At 36.9% G+C, this 6,377-nt stretch overlaps 1 protein-coding gene across 1 annotated transcript in view; it reads left to right on the forward strand.

Moving 5' to 3' along the window:
• LOC118747292 (integral membrane protein GPR155-like) overlaps positions 1–6,377 on the forward strand; it is a 346,226-nt gene that overhangs the window by 47,816 nt on the left and 292,033 nt on the right. The gene's annotated exons all lie outside the window — the stretch shown is intronic.

Raw genomic sequence — 6,377 nt, forward strand, 5'->3', positions numbered from 1 at the left:
TATCAAAAACTTGAAGTACTTTAGTATTTCGTATTTAGCGTCTCTTCTATTTACTTTAGTATTTCATAATAATAACAACATTTTGGCACTTACACTTTTTGTGGTGCGCGTCTTGATGCTGTTACACAAATGGTGGGCCTACAGTTTTACGACGCCTCCGAAGGGCAAATGGATTTTATAAGAAGAAGTGGATGTTTGCCTTTGCATGCCGAAGGCCGACCGCTTTTCGAAAAAACTTTTCTATTTTAGATGTTGCTCGGGAAAGAGATCGAACCCATGTCCAATCAGCTACATCAGCCGTAATCATCTCTAAATATCTAACTTTTTTCACTTTAGTATTTGAACATCCCATAGATATTTCGTGTAAAGGCAGGTAATGCTTTAAATCAGGGACTCAGAACGCGTTCCGGTTTTGGTTTAGTACTGCACGAGAACAAAATGTAATATCAAGAGCGTTCTCACAAAAGAACTAAGCGGGAACAAAGTGACAACAAAAGTTCGGAAACGTTTCCGTTAAGAACAAAATTCGAACAAAACTCTCGGGAACGCTCTCGAGAAGAAAAGACTTAGAATGACAGTTTCGGGAACGTTTTCAATGAGAACACAAAATAAGAACGAAAATATTGAGAACTTTCTGCAAGAGAAAAAAGTTTTGATAAATTAACATTAAGAATGAGAGGCGCGTTTCCGTGTTGGGATGAGAGATCGTTTCTGTGAAAACAATGCTTGCTAATTCTAAGCCAGGGGAAAGTTGGATGATTTCAACCTCTAGATGGCTTATTATTAGAGGGCACTGTCCATTTATGGAACAATTTTTAATTTTCTGTGCAAGAAAATTTTGTGTCTAAATCTTTCTTTGACTTACTTTGCATAGTTATCTTTCAGTTATTTTTGATAAATTTTAATATTCAAACATTTCAAATTAATGAATCGTTATGAGAAAAATTTTGTTATCGCTTCCATTCTTCGCGAATAGTTCATAGAAGATTTGTACCGGCGGTTCGTCCTTTGTCAGAAAGTGCCTGCAACTTAAGTCCCCAAATGGTTCTTCGAGAGAAAGTTCTTTAGACTTTTATTCCCGGTTTGTTCTTTGGCAGAACGTTCCGCAAAATTTTGTTCGCAGTTTGTTCTCTTATATACATATATTCCCGAAGATATTGTTCGCATTTTGTTCTCTTTGGGAACTTTACAAAGGGGTTTCTTCTTATGTAATACCGGTTGAGAACGTTCTCGATAGTTTTGTTCTCACTTTCGTTTTTGTGGGGAAACATTTCCGAAGATTTTGTTCTCATTTCGGTTTGTGTTTTAAGCATTCTTGGGAATATAACTATGAAAACGACATTTAGTTTAGTTAATTATTCCCATCACCGATCTGTGTAAAACTTAATCCTAAACTACTGTGCTTAAAAAAGACTTATAACTACTGATGTTGGTCTGTGAGACCACACAAATTGTATTGTTAAGTAATAAATATATTTGTAGATCTTTTCATAAAAACTGTTTTTAGTGAAATGATTACCTTTCTGAGTTTGCAAAAAAAAAAAACTAAAGCTTCGAATTTTTTTTTTTTAATTTACCGAAATTAAACTGAAATTTTATTAGAAATATTTTCAACCCATATGTTAAGAAAAAACTAAATAGCAAAAAATTGATTCATATATTTAAAAAGAATAATACCTTTTCAATATAAAAATACTTAAATTTTACAAGAGTAAAAAAAAGTTTGGCATCTTTCACAATGACTAGAAACTAGGGAATGTTTGTTAGTAAAGAATTTTTATTGGCTTTTCCTATGCATATCATGTAAAATCGAAAAAAAAAAATTAGTTGAAATGTACAATAAATTTTCTTTAAGTTAAATGATTATAACTAATAATTACTTTTACTAATAATCTCTTTTTCCACCTGTCAAAACTTACCTTTTTGGACGCGCTTTTAAAAATTGCTAATTATTTTTGTCAGTGTTCCTTGTCGGCTGCTTTCACTGCCGCAATAATTCCGCCGATTTTAAGCTTTACACAAAATGTTGTATCATTCAATTTATTTAATAGTTCTTTGGCTACTAGAACATTTTTACGCTAAAATCATTTGCTTAGCTTTCACTTCTACTGCCACACTTGCTAGCTATTGGTTATTTTTTTATTTGTGTTGTTCGTATTTATCACAAAACACACTTCTTTGCTTGCTTGGTGTCATTAACTGCAAAGAATTCTACGCGTTTTCATTTAGATCGATTTCATAGCTTTTGGCGATTTTTGAGGTTAAACTTTTCACGAAAAAAATCGCGCACATCAACAACAAACCCAAACAAAAGATGATCGACAGACACGCGCTAGTGAAGCGAATCGTTTTAGGGCAGGTGGTAATTTCCGTTATTGCGTTGCAGCAGCAAGTGGAAACTGAAACAAATAGCAATCACTGGCGAGTAAGATTTTCGCAGCATTAATCACTCCGCAAAATGCACAATTTTTCACTGTGCTTTCTCGCTTATTTTATTTTTTTGCAAATTTTCTAAAATATTAGCTTTGCACTTTGTTTTGTCAAATAAAACTAATAAATCGCATAGCAGTTTTCTTTTCTACACCTTTGGGCTCCAGCACACACAGCAACCCAAGTCACAGCAGCCACTAGCAGACAACTCTTGAAGCTACCGACCAAGTGTCTATATGTACATATGTATGCAAATAAATGAATATTGAAAGCAGCAAATAAGTGAGCACCAGTAGCGAACCTTTCCGTCGAAAACTATAACAAACAAATTAGCTTTTGCGATGGCGAGTTTTCCGCGCTTCAACTTCTGCCTCCAATAAGCGACGACAACAAATTGAATTCTTTTCGTTTGAATGATAGTTTTGGAGTCATCTCCAGTTAGTAGCGCGCTCCCAACCACCGAATCACCGAAGCACCATTCCACTTCACACTTTTTTATATGCACATACATATTTATACACACACACCTTCTCTATATGTCCATAAAAGCACGCATCGTGCGCGCATATCTTTGGAGCTGAGGCTGTTCGTGGTTTGGCAAATGTTTCAATTCCGCTTTGTTGTTATTTATCTGAGCTGCCTATGCAGCCAATTTAACAGTTTCAGGCAATTATAGTTGTCACCTTGTTTCATTGTTTTTGTTTTGAACAGTGAGTTGAGTTGAGCTCCCCTTTGTTATTGCACTTGCAAGTGGAGAGTGACTATTCTGCCTCGGTCGCTCGCAAAGTGCACATTTGTGTGTACATATATTTATGTAATATGAATTCCGTCTTACCATCTTTCTCACTACTGGCTTTTGGAAGCTCTCAATTGGCGCTCTAAAACCCGTTTCAAAGTGTTTCAATTTGCACTTTGTTCCACCCACTTAGCTCCAAAGCGGTGCGCTGAAACGAACTGCACATTCCACAGGCCCGTATAAGTTTCAGCTCCAAAAATTTAAGCTTTTCATACTTGTATTTTGTTGATAGTTGTGCTTTTGTTAGCCAGATAGCTTTCAAACGCTTTTGTTCTTGCATGCAGACAGGAACTGCATAGCTTTCCTGTTGACCTGGCTAATAGCTTCCGGCGGCTAGCGCGAGCTTATGTGGCAGGAAGAAATGTTCATGAAGTTCATGCATTCAAATGGAATAGGGTGTTGCAAAATTTTGAGATGACAAAATAATGTTACTTTTGATTTGAATAACCAGAGTAAGTAGGAAACAGCGCCGCGCGCCTGCTGAATCATATAAAATTAGCTTTTCCGGCAGTTTTAGTAAATTAAATTCTTATCTAAATAGTGTTTTATTGCCTAGAAATTTTTAAATAATAGTTTTTAAGGTGCGATTTTGCAAATTCAGCAATTACACTGTACAGTACACATCATAATTAATTTCACAGTACACGTCATAAGTAATTTCTCCGTTTTCTGAAGTTAGCCTCCGAAACCGTGATATGGGCCTCCGAGGTTCGAAATTGGACCTAGGATAAGAAAATATATGTAACTATTGTGTGTGAACAACAAAAAAAAAAGTAAAAATATAGACGTAGTTCACCTTTTTTGTACAAACTTATATTGCAAGTGCTATAAGGGCTCAAAGGTCAGATCTTCGAAAAATTAAAAACCTTATATTCGAAACAATTTGGAATTGTTTTTTAAAAAATTGGCATCGTTGTAAAGGTTATTAAACACTCTTTTTTTTTGAGGAGCAATATTAGTTATAATTACGTATATGACTTCATATAAGTATATTATTCACAAAATATTTATGAAAAATAGCAATGATAAAAGTAGTAGAAATTATTCTTTCGATACCAAGTTCTTTTTTTCGATACTTACTCGATACCGAACAAAAACAACAAGAAAAGTATCGAGTATTTACTTGTATCGATTGAATCCTACTAATTAGTAATACAATTCATTACTTCATTTGAATAAAACAGACTGCACTGGATAAAACCTGGTATGCGACATCTTAGCAAGTTCTGGCTATTTTTCCCCAGTTTATTCAATGTTTATTTTTTTATAAAAATTCTGCAAAGTTCGACTAAAAATTCTAAATTCCTTGTCAGCAACTTTGGACAAAATTTTGCTGCTTTTTTGTAGCCCATTAAATTTTAATATAATAAAATGCAAGTTTGAAGTATCTAGAACTCACCGTTGATTTTTGGCAATTTTTTTTTCGTTGACGGTCAAGTTTTAAATACTTGAAATTTGTACTTTTATGTACTAATATTTAATGTGCTACAAAACTGATTACTAAGAAGAAAATAAACATTAAATAAGCTAAAGGAAAATAGCCAAAACTTGCTAAAATGTCACATACCAGTGTTTATTTAGTTCAATAATTAAAGGAAATTTTCCGTTTTATTTAAATAATCAAATTCTCAATTATATTATCTACTAATTAGCATTTTTTTTTACCAAGGGCATAGGTTCGAACTTCGAAGTCCCATATCTCGATCTCGGAGGCTAACTTCGAGAAACAGAGAAATTAATTTTTTAACTATGACTCAATCCCTTAAAAAAATTTGTTTGGTCCAATATCTAGAAAAAAAGTTGACGTTATTTGATTGCACTTAATTTCCTACATTCATATTCTTATTTTTCTAGTTTGACCGCCTAAGCGATTTTGGGCGAGTTCAACAGAGCACGCCACTTGCTTCTCCTTTGTGCCAACTGACGCCAATTGGAAATGCCAAGACCAGCCAAGCCCTTCTCCACTTGGTCTTTCCAACGCAGTGGGGCCTGCCTCTTTCTCTGCTAGCACCAGCGGGTTCCGAGTTGAATACTTTCAGAGTTGGAGTGTCGGTGTCCATTCGAACGGCATGGTTAAGCCAGCGGGGCCGCTGTATTTTAGTTCACTGCACTATGTCCATGCGGTGTAAAGCTCATACAGCTCATCATTTCGTCGTCTGCGGTACACGTCATCACCAATGCGTAAAGGCCCGTAATTCTTCAGCAAAATCTTTTTCTCTCGAAAACTCCAAGAGGCCCCTCATCTTAAGTTGTCAGTCTCCATGCTTCTGCGCCATATACGAGCACAGGCATGATGAGTGACTTATAGAGTGTGGTTTTCGTACGTCGAGAGAGGACTTTACTCCTGAATCGCCTACTCAGTCCAAAATAGCACTTGTTGGCAGATTAAAGAAATCAAACGAAAGGCTCGGAGAGGTCATTCCCAATTCTGATGAAGCTGGTGGTGTTGCCCAACGTCATTTTACATAGCCGTATCAGTTTCGTGGGGATGCCAAATTCAGACATCGCGACATAAAGTCAACTTATTTTCGTGCTGTCGAAAGCAGCTTTGAAATCGACAAATATGCAGATGCTGTGTGTCGATGCTATTCTTGCGAGTCTTTTTCCAATGTTTCGCCCAAAGACCCAATCAGTTCGTTGATGGTGGGCTCCACACAATACACCCGATAAGACCTTGTAACCTATGCTTAGAAGGCTGATCTCGCGAATGGTCGGGACGCCTTTCTTGTGGATAAAGCAGATCACACTTAAATTCCAGTCGTCGGACATGAGTTCATCTGACCGTATCCTGCATAAGAGTTGATGTATGCAATTTATCAGATCCGCGTCGCCGTACTTGAATAGCTCGGCTGGCAGGACGTCAGCTCCCGCAAATTTGGTGTTTTTCAGCTACGAAACATCGACTCCGGCTTCATCGGCTGGGAGCGCGGGTTCGTATTCTCCGCAACTTTCTTAACTAAATACACATTTATACAGCGAGCCCCTTGCTCCACGACAGACGCCAGCTTGCCATGAGCCCTTAAACCGCATAAGTCGAAGTGACCCCACTGAAGCTCCCTTTCTTTCTGCCGTGAGCCCAGGCTCTACTCGGATTGGTTATCGCATCTCGCACACGGGTTAATTACGTTGCGAAGAGTGCGCGAACGGAGAC

The sequence above is a fragment of the Rhagoletis pomonella genome, unplaced genomic scaffold (genome assembly GCF_013731165.1).
Source record: "Rhagoletis pomonella isolate Grant_MI unplaced genomic scaffold, Rhpom_1.0 Rhpom_scaffold_00011, whole genome shotgun sequence".
NCBI lineage: Eukaryota > Metazoa > Arthropoda > Insecta > Diptera > Tephritidae > Rhagoletis > Rhagoletis pomonella.